At 41.4% G+C, this 13,782-nt stretch overlaps 1 non-coding gene across 1 annotated transcript; it reads right to left on the reverse strand.

Moving 5' to 3' along the window:
• Nucleotides 1-9,859: 9,859 nt before the first annotated feature.
• Nucleotides 9,860-9,953, reverse strand: trnai-uau (transfer RNA isoleucine (anticodon UAU)). Its single transcript has 2 exons — nt 9,916-9,953; nt 9,860-9,895 (listed from the first exon to the last, which is right to left on the reverse strand). It is a non-coding gene; the product is annotated as a tRNA-Ile (tRNA).
• Nucleotides 9,954-13,782: the final 3,829 nt, after the last annotated feature.

The raw sequence follows: 13,782 nt of genomic DNA on the forward strand, positions 1-13,782 counted from the left end.
GTAATAAACTCACATAGTTGCTGTCACAAACTCCAAACAGTTGTCACTGACTAGTTGGATATTAATTTCCTACCTAGCAAACCATTTCTATTCTCCTAAATGAATTCTTATCAGGTTTTTGCTTGGTGGACCTTATTTTTGTTGTTGTTGACATTTGTCAATAAAACTCATGAATGCAAGAGTTTGTCAAATTGTTTTGTTTTGTATTTGTTGGCCTGGTTTTCCTGAAAGTAAAATACTTCGATGGGATGCTAAATATAAAGCAGTGATAAAAATGCAGATTTTTGCTGGGGTCCTCGGGCCTGATGTTAAATTGAAAAACTCCTCCATACAGCTACAGAGCTTGTGAGAGTCTTGAGGGTACTGGTGGGGAGAAGACTTTTCATTTTTGCAGTACAAGAGGGACAAGTTCATCAGCTGCTGTGACCTTGTTTCCACTGATCTCATGCTGATTGCATTTAGCGTGCAAGTGTTCCTGGGAGGGCACTAAATGGACAAAAGGTTAAATCCCTCGACACCAAATGTTTTTTAAATCAGCTGTGTTCTTTCTGTGTAAGAGTCAATTATATGAAACTTGGAGTCATTTAATTTGAGATGATGTCAAATCCTGAGTGTTTGTATTGGGGTCGGGAAGAGGAGGAGGGGAGAGGGGAGGGGAGTTGAGCGGAGTGGAGGGGGAGGCCAGCTGCCAAAGCTCTCTCTGCTCAGTTTTCTCGACTGTAAAATCTCTCTCCTCTATCATGTGTTACTTTTCTTCATAATGGATCCATCCACTCACACACGGTTGTCTAAATTAATTAGGTGCTACCTAAATAACAGCTTATAGCCTATTCCTAAAGAGTTTTCTTATCAGCTTTTCACATTCCCCTAACATCCATTTGTTTTACACCTTCTTCCCAGCAACATTTACATTTGACCATGTTTTCTATAGTGTAATGTATACAGTAGGATGTATTCAACATTGGATCAGTATAGGAAAACATTTTGATCAAGTTCAGGGAGCATTCTCAAACATGCGCACACAGACAAATCAGTATAAATCAACATTCTGACATTTAAAATAAACTGTATTCATGTCAACAGAAAGGTTGCGAATGATGCATCAATAAAATGTGTCTAAATCATTCAACGAAAGAGAGGCGTGGCCAGTCACGACCAGCCACCAAGCCTCATTGATGTATTTAACTAGCAACCCAACTCATAGCATGGACAACAGCGCCCCCGAGTGGAACTTGATACAGTACATTGCAGGCTGGCCAGAGAAGTATACTTAATACACCATTCTAATGTAATACTGGTAAATTACCTCAACTACAGTCACTCTCACCTTGTTCCAGTTCAAATGCAGTTAATTATCAAATACCATCCCCTTTAGTGAAGTTAAACAGCAAGTCCAATAGATTTGTGTAGAAATTCCTTCATGCTGCCTCCTATATATAGATAATGAGAGGGAACAACTTCAGCTCAGTTGATGAAATACTGTGCGGGTCAGAAACACACTTCTGACATTTACAGCTAAAAACGAATAATATATTTGCACTTTATATTAGGCCTCAGCAATGTCCTTCCACCAAATAGTGTCACAAAAACAGAATAACTAGAAAATTGCTAGTCCTACACATTGAGGTGTGCTACAAGATAAAACTGGTAACTGTAAACAGGAGTTGGTGGGTCACCGGTCACTGAGCTGACAAGCTAAAGTTAGCTAGTTAGTCACATACATGTACGTTCAGCATAATGATTATTTATCTTACGAAGTCAGCATGGCTTAACATAGTTTATTTCGTTTTTGACCTCGACATTGTTGCTGGATAGATACTTTCATACCTAATATGCTGGCGCTGCTAGCTAGCTAATGCTAACGGCGCTAGCTAACCTCATATCTGGATGACTCACTCTAGTTCCCGAGAGAGCAGCCTACTGGTAAGTCAACTTTGCTTTCAAGCTTTGTAATCATCTGTAAAGTTGTTTTACATGCAATCATACAAGCTAGATAGATGGATATATTGTTAAAAAGCCTGGTGTCATTCGTTGGTTGTTTCCTTGGAGCTAGCTAAGCTATCACTAGCTAGCTAGGTGGATAATAATGTAATGTAGTTGGCTACAGCAACGTTACAGTATAATATAGCCTTGTTGGTTGATATGGGGTGTAGTGTGCTAGCGTCGTTGTTAGCCTATTTTACCAGGTCAAAAATAAAAACATAATGGTTGTGTACACTCTAGCTGGATAGAATTGTGTGGTTTGGTGGCAGATTTTGTAAAGAAAAGAGACATATACAGTATATGATCAGCAATTCTCAATCAGTTCAGATACATTGAACCCATGTTGAAGTTCATTCATACATGCGGACACTAATTATTGTTCATATTCCAATTCTCCAGGCCCTCCATTCCCAAACCTGAAGCCCCCTGTCCCCAGCAAGAAAGACCAGGGAAAAGTGCTAGCTTAAGGTACAACTTCCATTTTGAGGAAATATAAGACAACTCAATGTCACATTTAGAGTTACTGACATGAATAGAAGCATATACAAGCAATCTATCAAATGTATTTTATTAAACCACATTTTACATCAGCAGTAGTCACAACGTGCTTATACAGATACCCAGCCTAAACCCCAAAGAGCAAGCAATGCAGACGTAGAAGCACAGTGGCTAGGAAAAACTCCCCAGAAAGGCAGGAACCTAGGAAGAAACCAGGCTCTGAAGGGTTGCCAGTCCTCTTCTGGCTGTGCTGTTGGAGATTACAAAAGAGTCCAGCTATTTAGCCAGATTATTCTTCAAGACGTTTAAATGTTCATAGATGACCAGCAGTGTCAAATAATAGAGGGTTATAGAGGGTGCAATAGTTCAGCACCTCAGGAGTAAATGCCAGTTGGCTCTTCATAGCTGAGCATTTAGATGTTGAGACAGTAGGCCCAGTAGAGAGAGACAGGATCAAACAGCGGGTCTGGGACAAGTTAGTACCTCCAATGAGCCTTAAGCAGGTCAGGGTTCCATAGCTGCAGACAGAAACAGCAGAGACTGGATGAGCAGCACGACTAGGTGGACTGGAGACAGGGACAACCAGGAGTCGTCAGGCCAGGTAGTCCTGAGGCCATGGTCCTAGAGCTCATGTCCTGCATCCTTTATTTAAATTGAGTGTCGACTAAGCCCTAGAGGTGTGTAACTTCACATGATTTAGCCTACTTGTCAATCCAGATCCTTTTTACTGTACACGGTTGATAGTCATTTCCCCCAAGCTAATCACTGATTGGCCTGCAACAAGGATGTAGTCAGGTTGATACTTCTAAGTCATAATAACACAGAACATACACACACACACATCAGATTGCATGGGCAATTACAATGAGCAGTAGGGAAAATGAAGTCTGTGGGTGGATTGCCAGACACACACACACACACACACACACAAACTTAATTTGTTGTATTGTATTTATTATGGATCCCCATTAGCTGCTGCCAAGACAGCGGTTACTCTTCTTCGGGTCCAGCAAAATTAAGGCAGTTATACAATTTGAAAAACATTACAATACATTAAGTGTGTGCCCTCAGGCCACTACTATACTACCAGATATCTACAACACAAAATCCTTGTGTACATGTGTGTACAGTGCGTATGTTATCGTGTGTATGCATGGGTCTCTTCACAGTCCCCGCTGTTCCATAAGGTGTTTTTTTGTTCCACCTATTTTTTAAATCTAATTTTGCTGCTTGCATGAGTTACTTGATGTGGAATAGAGTTCCATGTAGTCATGGCTCTGTGTACTATTGTGCACCTCCCATAGTCTGTTCTGTTTAGGTTAGTGTGTTGTCATTAAAATTATATTGTTCCCATTTTTCAGACCTGCTCGGTGGGTGACAGGTAACCCGTCTTTCCACCAAGCTGGGCCAGGCCTGGAGTGGGTGACAGGTAACCCGTCTTTCCACCAAGCTGGGCCAGGCCTGGAGTGGGTGACAGGTAACCCATCTTTCCACCAAGCTGGGCCAGGCCTGGAGTGGGTGACAGGTAACCCGTCTTTCCACCAAGCTGGGCCAGGCCTGGAGTGGGTGACAGGTAACCCGTCTTTCCACCAAGCTGGGCCAGGCCTGGAGTGGGTGACAGGTAACCCATCTTTCCACCAAGCTGGGCCAGGCCTGGAGTGGGTGACAGGTAACCCGTCTTTCCACCAAGCTGGGCCAGGCCTGGAGTGGGTGACAGGTAACCCATCTTTCCACCAAGCTGGGCCAGGCCTGGAGTGGGTGACAGGTAACCCATCTTTCCACCAAGCTGGGCCAGGCCTGGAGTGGGTGACAGGTAACCCGTCTTTCCACCAAGCTGGGCCAGGCCTGGAGTGGGTGACAGGTAACCCATCTTTCCACCAAGCTGGGCCAGGCCTGGAGTGGGTGACAGGTAACCCGTCTTTCCACCAAGCTGGGCCAGGCCTGGAGTGGCACGCTGGAACTTCCAGAGGCTTGTAGACCTGAAGAAGTGTGATGTGGTGCAGGTAATTATCAAATACACATATATACATTAACTCACTCTGTTTTGTTGTATAATTTTAACTGAAAAAATGGTTCCTCTTTGAGATCTGACACCCCTATTAGCTCAACCACAGTCTTCACAGCTGCAGTCGTCTGCCCCTGCATCTGCTACACCGGCCACGACAGGTGATACAGGTAATTATCAGGTACATGTATACACCCATGCACACTGTCCCTCACTTGGGGCTCTATTCAATCAGATCCGAATTAGCCGACATCCACATAGCGGTTGTTTTGGAGGTGTCTGATGCGGAACTGTGTTAGAACGGTCAAATTCACAAGCGGCTCCTGGCATTATACCTAAAACGGACATTGCCATTGGCTTCACTGAGTCGCATTAACAGAAATCTCATGCAGCCCTGTTTACAAGTTAGAACATTGCAATTTGAGATGTAATCTACATCTCGACTAGGCTGACAGAAATCCTCATTATTTAGTTTAATGATTTAGAATTTGAGCGTCGTTATTTCTATATAACCTACACTTTCTGGTTCTGAACTTTTAAAGAGAGTAGGACGGGTGTAGTTTTGTGACAATGATCAAGAGCTGCTGCTTACTGATTTGATAGATCCAACGCAGTTACACCTCAGACACGGCCAAAACATCAGCTATGCGGGTGTCGGCTATCGCCGGTTAACACTTGATCTGATTGAATCTAGGCCTTACAACTAAATAGATTTAATGAGTGCATGATTACAGTGGCTTACGAAAGTATTCACCCCCCTTGGCATTTTTCCTCTTTTGTTGCCTTACAAACTGGAGTTAAAATATTTCTTTTTGGGGGGGAGGGTTGATCATTTGATTTACACAACATGCAAAAAAAAAAATTATTGTGTAACAAATAACACAAATACAGAACTTGAGCGTGCATAGCTATTCACCCCCGCAAAGTGAACACTTTGTAGAGCCACCTTTTGTAGCAATGACAACTGCAATTCTCTTGAGGTATGTCTCTATAAGCTTGCCACATCTAACCACTAGGATTGTTGCCTATTCTTCAAGGCAAAACTGCTCCATCAAGTTGGATGGGTTCCGCTGGTGTACAGCAATCTTTAAGTCATACCACAGATTCTCAATTGGATTGAGGTCTGGGCTTTGAATAGGACATTCCAGGACATTTAAATGTTTCCCCTTAAACCACTTGAGTGTTGCTTTAGCAGCATGCTTAGGGTCATAGTCCTGCTGGAAGGTGAACCTCCGTCCCAGTCTCAAATCTCTGGAAGACTGAAACAGGTTTCCCCCAAGAATTTCCCTGTTTTTTTCTAATTTTGTCTGTCACAGACATGTTGTTGAGCTGTATACTTACTGTCACTTTGTGCATCTCTCTTTCAGATCTGCCATGTACTCCTCCACTGCCTGACAGCCTCACCCAGAAGTGCAATACACAGGACAGGGCCTAGCAAGACTGACAAAGCAGAGATGGGTGGCTGACAAGGAAAAATAAAACAACATGCACTCAAATACATTATACACAATGTAAATAAGTTGTAATTACTTGTTCATGTAATGTTTGGTCAATTTTATTTTAGGATTGGATAGATCTACTCCTTCATATCCATTGTCAATATCTACATAATTACTCTAAATATCTATCAAATCAAAGTGTGATTGATCATTTTGTAAAAGGCTATGGCTTAATGTTTACAGTTTGGGGAAATTCTGTGTGCTTTTTTCTGAGTTGAAAAACATGTCTCCCTCTCACACACACATTAGACCCAATGTTAATCAATTCTAATAACTTGTTTATTTTTTGTATGCTACATTTTATTTGAGGAGAATATCTGCAATAAACTACATTCAGTTAAATCAAATGTATTTATATATCAGCTGATATCTCAAAGTGCTGTACAGAAACTCAGCCTAAAACCCCAAACAGCAAGCAATGCAGGCGTAGAAACACGGTGGCTAGGAAAATCTCCCTAGAAAGGCCAAAACCCAAGAAGAAACCTAGAGGAACCAGGCTATGAGGGGTGGCCAGTCCTCTTCTGGCTGTGCCGGGTAGAGATTATAACAGAACATGGCCAAGATGTTCAAATGTTCATAAATGACCAGCATGGTCAAATAATAATAATCACAGTAGTTGTCGAGGGTGCAGCAAGTCAGCACCTCAGGAGTTGTCTTTTCATAGCCAATCATTAAGAGTATCTCTACCACTCCTGCTGTCTCTAGAGAGTTGAAAACAGCAGGTCTGGGACAGGTAGCACGTCCGGTGAACAGGTCAGGATTCCATAGCCGCAGGCAGAACAGTTGAAACTGGAGCAGCAGCACGGCCAGGTGGACTGGGGACAGCAAGAAGTCATCATGCCAGGTAGTCCTGAGACATGGTCCTAGGGCTCAGGTCCTCCGAAAGAGAATTAGAGAGAGCATACTTAAATTCACACAGGACACCGGATGAGACAGGAGAAGTACTCCAGATATAAGAAACTGACCCTAGCCCCCCGACACAAACTACTGCAGCATAAATACTGGAGGCTTAGACAGGAAGGATATAACCCCACCCACTTTGCCAAAGCACAGCCCCCACACCACTAGATGGATATCTTCAACCACCAACTTACCATCCTGAGACAAGGCCGAGTACAGCCCACAAAGATCTCCACCACGGCACAACCCAAGGGGGTGGCGCCAACCCAGACAGGAAGATCACGTCAGTGACTCAACCCACTCAAGTGACGCACCCCTCCTAGTGACGGCATGAAAGAGCACCAGTAAGCCAGTGACTCAGCCCCTGTAATAGGGTTAGAGGCAGAGAATCCCAGGGGAAAGAGGGGAACCGGCCAGGCAGACAGCAAGGGTGGTTCGTTGCTCCAGAGCCTTTCCGTTCACCTTCACACTCCTGGGCCAGACTATACTCAATCATATGACCCACTGAAGAGATGAGTCTTCAGTAAAGACTTAAAGGTTGAGACCGAGTCTGCGTCTCTCACATGGGTGGGCAGACCATTCCATAAAAATGGAGCTATATAGGAGAAAGCCCTGCCTCCAGCTGTTTGCTTAGAAATTCTAGGGACAATTAGGAAGCCTGCGTCTTGTTACCGTAGCGTACGTGTAGGTATGTATGGCAGGACCAAATCAGAAAGATAGGTAGGAGCAAGCCCATGTAATGCTTTGTAGGTTAGCAGTAAAACCTTGAAATCAACCCTTGCCTTAACAGGAAGCCAGTGTATGATCACATTTTTTGGTTCTAGTCAGGATTCTAGCAGCCGTATTTAGCACTAACTGAAGTTTATTTAGTGCTTTATCCGGGTAGCCGGAAAGTAGAGCATTGCAGTAGTCTAACCTAGAAGTAACAAAAGAATTGAATAATTTTTCTGCATAATTTTTGGACAGAAAGTTTCTGATTTTTGCAATGTTACGTAGATGGAAAAAAGCTGTGCTTGAAACAGTCTTGATATGTTAGTCAAAAGAGAGATCAGGGTCCAGAGTAACGCCGAGGTCCTTAACAGTTTTATTTGAGACGACTGTACAACCATCAAGATTAATTGTCAGATTCAACAGAAGATCTCTTTGTTTCTTGGGACCTAGAACAAGCATCTCTGTTTTGTCCGAGTTTAGAAGTAGAAGGTTTGCAGCCACCACTTCCTTATGTCTGTAACACAGGCTTCTAGCGAGGGCAATTTGGGGGCTTCACTTTGTTTCATTGAAATGTACAGCTGTGTGTCATTCACATAGCAGTGAACGTTGACATTGTGTTTTCGAATGACATCCCCAATAGGTAAAATATATAGTGAAAACAATAGTGGTCCTAAAACAGAAGACAAACCATTCACAGAGACAAACTGAAATCTTTCCAACAAATAAGATCTAAACCAGGCCAGAACTTGTCCGTGTAGACCAATTTGGGTTTCCAATCTCTCCAAAAGAATGTGGTGATCAATGGTATCAAAAGCAGCACTAAGGTCTCGGAGCACGAGGACAGATGCAGAGCCATTTACCACCTTCACAAGTGCAATCTCAGTGCTATGATGGGGTCTGAAACCAGACTGAAGCATTTCGAATACATTGTTTGTCGTCAGGAAAGCAGTGAGTTGCTGCGCAACAGCTTTTTCTAACATTTTTGAGAGGAATGGAAGATTCGATATAGGCCGATAGTTTTTTTATATTTTGTGTCAAGGTTTGGCTTTTTCAAGAGAGGCTTTATTACTGCCACTTTTAGTGAGTTTGGTACACATCCGGTGGATAGAGAGACGTTTATTATGTTCAACATAGGAGGGCCAAGCACAGGAAGCAGCTCTTTCAGTAGTTTAATTGGAATAGGGTCCAGTATGCAGCTTGAAGGTTTAGAGGCCATGATTATTTTCATCATTGTGTCAAGAGATATAGTACTAAAACACTTGAGTGTCTCTCTTGATCCTAGGTCCTGGCAGAGTTGTGCAGACTCAGGACAACTGAGCTTTGAAGGAATATGCAGATTTAAAGAGGAGACAGTAATTTGCTTTCTAATAATCATGATATTTTCCTCAAAGAAGTTCATGAATTTATTACTGCTGAAGTGAAAGCCATCCTCACTTGGGGAATGCTGCTTTTTAGTTTAGCTTTGAGACAGTTGCCAAAAATAAATGTTGGATTGTTCTTAAAGCAATGTCTTTGGTTTATTGGATATTTCTCTGAATACAATGTGTGATAAGGAAGTTGGCAGACCTGCAACCCTTGGACAGTGTAGGTTTGTCATCTGGAGCTGAAAAATAGAGAGCCAGGGAGGAAGAGTGCAGTTTAAAGGTTTATCATAAATACTGACAATTATATCATGAATACATATTAGAATAATAACAGAGAGATCAATAGTATGATTGTTTTGTGTTTTATATACTCAATCAAGTAGTGTCCCAAGGTGGGATCGAACCGTGTCTCAAAGGCAGCAGAAAAGTCAAATAAGGTCACCAAAATGTCCGTTATAGCTATACACGACTTGACCCCGGGCAGGGAGTGTGGATGATAGCTATTTTGTTGTATGTCTTCATAAAACAGCAGGAATATATGTTAATGATAACATGTAGCTAAGAAATAGCATGTAGCTAAGACATGACAAATCGTGATTAAATCGAATCCAATCAAATTGTATGGGTCACATACACGTGGTTTGCAGATGTTACTGCGAGGGTAGCGAAATGCATGTGCTTCTAGTTCCCACAGTGCAGCAATATCTAACAAGTAATATCTAAGCTACTCTACCTACAGTTTTATATTTGTACTAGGTTTAGGCAAAAAAATATGTTAGAGAAGAAAGTCCCTACCTGATATTGTCTTGGTCTACACTGCTTAATTGACACTCACTGACAGTTTACTGAGCGGCTGGTTCACGTATTCAATGTTATCTCAAGTTCAACGGTAAAAATACTGCTCCAGGTGAGGCTCGAACTCACAACCTCGGCATAGCTCTACAATGTACTGTCATATAAGTACCGCGCGCTAACCGATTGCGCCACTGGAGCTCCACTTCTACGGCTCAGCAATAGAGATTATGAACAGTCTAAACCGGATGCTATCTTCTTTTTTTGAATGATTTATTTATCGGTAATTATATAGTCTGTTATGTGTTACAACACAACCAGCACCATACAGCAACACTCATAGAAACCGATCAAAACCCGACTAAGCTTTAATAAATTACTGATTTGCCGAATCAGTCGTTTGCGTTGTTTGAACATAGCTAACTAGCTTGCTAACGTTAGTTCGCCTGAACTGCTCATTGGATGGATAGAGAGCTATCCGTTGTCGAGTCTATTGTGATTAAATTGTATTTTCCTATATTGGCCGTGTGTATTTGACAGCTAATCTGAAAAGTGATATAATATTGTGTTTGTAGTTTGAATATTCATTTCATAACAAGTTTCTAATTTCTGTGAAATCGTGGCTGCTGCAGGGTCCTAACTAGTTACCACAGCCACAAAGTTATGGCTAAACCCCACATAGTTCTACAGTTTATGTTCCTAACCGTAACCCTAATTTAACAACACGGCTAACCTTAATTCTACCCCTAACCTTAAATTAAGGAACAATGTCAGCATTGCTAGTTTGGCCAAAAAAAAAAGGTAGGTGTATAAAATAGTATCTTGCAGGATTCAACCGTTGGAATTGTAAGAGTTGTTACCCTGTCCCTGTGCTCTTTCGATCACCATAAAGACAATGCACAATACAGTAATTGATTGACTACATTGACACATCAACTGGTTTGTGATGTGATGATTGATGTGCATCAGTTGGTAGTAGAGAATGATGCTTTTACCTCTAGTCTTGTGGGTTCAATTCCCATGGGGGACCAGTAGGAAATGCATGCCCTCACTACTGTAAGTTGCTTTGGATAAGGGTGTCTACTAAATTGTAAAACGACTGATAGAAATAAGTTGCATTTGCAAAGTATTTCAAGAAACTGGAAAATAAATATCAAGCAAGTATTTATATATTCCACAAGTATTAACTGTTTTGCACAGATAATTATCACACTGAAGTTACACATGCTGGTAAACACTCAAATACATTTAGTTAACCTTTTTTCACAAAAGTAGTGCACTAGTCCTGTGTTCGTCCTGCAGCACCCCCACCCCCAAACTACTTCCCGAAGCTATGTTGACTAAACGTGTTCTTTCTCTTCAGGCTACCCTCTATAACATGATGCAGTTTTGCTTGTGTATAATAATCTATTTTCGAAAAAGAGTCCATTGTTTTATTGTAGTATGGTTATGTTAACATTGTAAACTGAATGAAAAACACTGCTAGTCTAGACATGTATGGTAGGGATAGTTTATTGGAGGATCACAATTCAACATGTCAACAACCATACTTGACAACATGAATTCAGATCATTATCATCTATCCACTAATTTAAGCAATCATCTGTCTTGTATCTGGATGGATGGATAGATGGAGGGAGAGAGGGATGGAAATGTAGCATATGTAGCAGCCTTCTTTAACATATGCTTGGGAGATAAATCTGTCACATGACCTTCATCTCCAAGGAGGCAGATTAGCAAGAACTAATCTGATTTCACAAATGCATGTCTAGACTGAGCTCCCAGCAGACTGTGGCTCCTGCCAAGCTCCAGGATATCGACGGAGAGGGGATGTAGTGTGGAGAGATGGAGCTCATTATCTTCTTCAGGATTGGTGGGACAGTTGAGCTAACATAGGCTAATGCGATTAGCATGAGGTTGTAAGTAACAAGAGCATTTCCCAGAACATAGGAACATAGGAACATCTGATATTGTCAGAAATATTAAATTATTGTTATTCTAACTGCACTGTCCAATTTACAGTAGCTAATACAGTGAAAGAATACCATGCTATTGTTTGAGGAGTGCACAGTTTTGAACATGAAAAGTTATTAATAAAGATATTAGGCACATTTGGGCAGTCTTGATACATCATTGTGAATAGAAATTCAATGGTTCATTGGATCAGTCTAAAACTTTGCGCACACAAGGTTGCCATCTAGTGGCCAATGTCTCAATTGCATCCGGGCTGGAATAATACATTATGGCCCTTCTCTTGCATTTGAAAGATGATGGTACAAAAAAATACAAAAACAGTTTTTTTTTCTTTGTATTATCTCTTACCAGATCTAATGTGTCATATCCTCCTACATTCCTTTCACATTTCCACAAACTTCAAAGTGTTTCCATTCAAATGGTACCAAGAAAATGCATATCCTTACTTCAGGGCCTGAGCTACAGGCTGTTAGATTCGGGTATGTCATTTTAGGCCAAAATTGGAAAAAGGGGGCCGATCCTTAACACATTGATGGGAAAGGAAAATGTGAGAAACTGCTCTTTAGTCCACCTGGGGCTTGATTAGAGAGTGTGAAGATGATGATGATGTCATATTGCCCTGCTCTTCCCATGACAGACCCTTCTCTATTGGCCACAAGAGACTGAGGGGATGAGAAGAGAAACTGATTTGTGGATATGAAACTGGTATGTGTCTTCCCCACGCATGAATGACCCGATCTGCATTGTGTCCCACCCACCACCCGCCAACCCCTCTTTTACGCTACTGCTACTCTCTGTTCATCATATATGCATAGTCACTTTAACCATATCTACATATACATACTACCTCAATCAGACTGACGAACCGGTGTCTATGTAGACTCGCTACTTTTATAGCCTAGCTACTGTATATAGCCTGTCTTTTTACTGTTATTTTATTTCTTTACCTACATATTGTTCACCTTACCTTTTTACCAATATTGCTTAGAGCCTGTAAGTAAGCTTTTCACTGTAAGGTGATTTGTTGTATTCAGCGCACGTGACAAATAAACTTTGATTTGATTTGATCACCATTTTTCAGCTACTTAGCTGTTAATGCTACATTGCTCACATTTTTATCTCTCTCTTTCTACCTCTCACCCTTTCATCCTCCCTCAGGAGAGGTCTTCTTTGACTCTAGCCAAGATTCCCTCTGTCTACAGGAGTCTGATCATTTGTGGACACAGCCAGTGAGTCAGTTTTCTTTAGAATACAGGAATTAGCTAGTGTATGAGAAAGTAAAAGAGAAGTAATCAGGTATATTGTTTATTTCTTAGTTAACAGTGGGGGTGGGCTGAGGGGGTTGCCCTATTCATCTTACAGAGCACTGACCTCTGATGTCATCACCCTGGTTGTGTGTCATCAATCTGGACCCAGACAGTAAGAGCTGATAGTAGAATAGTAAGTCCTATGCACCTTTTTAGATCAAATCATTTGATCTTGTATTTGTCACATGCTTCAAAAACAACAGGCTTATACTAACAGTGTAATGCTTACTTAAGGGCCATTCACAACAATGCAGAGAGAAAAATAGAAGAATACCCCAAATAAATACACAATGAGTAAAGATAACTTGGCTATATATACAGGGTACCAGTACAGAGTCGATGTACAGTGGTACAAGGTAATTGAGGTAGATATGTACATATACAGTGGGGCAAAAAAGTATTTAGTCAGCCACCAATTGTGCAAGTTCTCCCACTTAAATAGATGAGAGAGGCCTGTAATTATCATCATAGGTACACTTCAACTATGACAGACAAAATGAGAAAAACAAATCCAGAAAATCACATTGTAGGATTTTTAATGAATTTATTTGCAAATTACGGTGGAAAATAAGTATTTGGTCAATAACAAAAGTTTCTCAATACTTTGTTATATACCCTTTGTTGGCAATGACAGAGGTCAAACGTTTTCTGTAAGTCTTCACAAGGTTTTCACACACTGTTGCTGGTATTTTGGCCCATTCCTCCATGCAGATCTCCTCTGGAGCAGTGATGTTTTGGGGCTGTTGCTG

This window comes from Oncorhynchus keta, chromosome 36 (genome assembly GCF_023373465.1).
Source record: "Oncorhynchus keta strain PuntledgeMale-10-30-2019 chromosome 36, Oket_V2, whole genome shotgun sequence".
Classification (NCBI taxonomy): domain Eukaryota; kingdom Metazoa; phylum Chordata; class Actinopteri; order Salmoniformes; family Salmonidae; genus Oncorhynchus; species Oncorhynchus keta.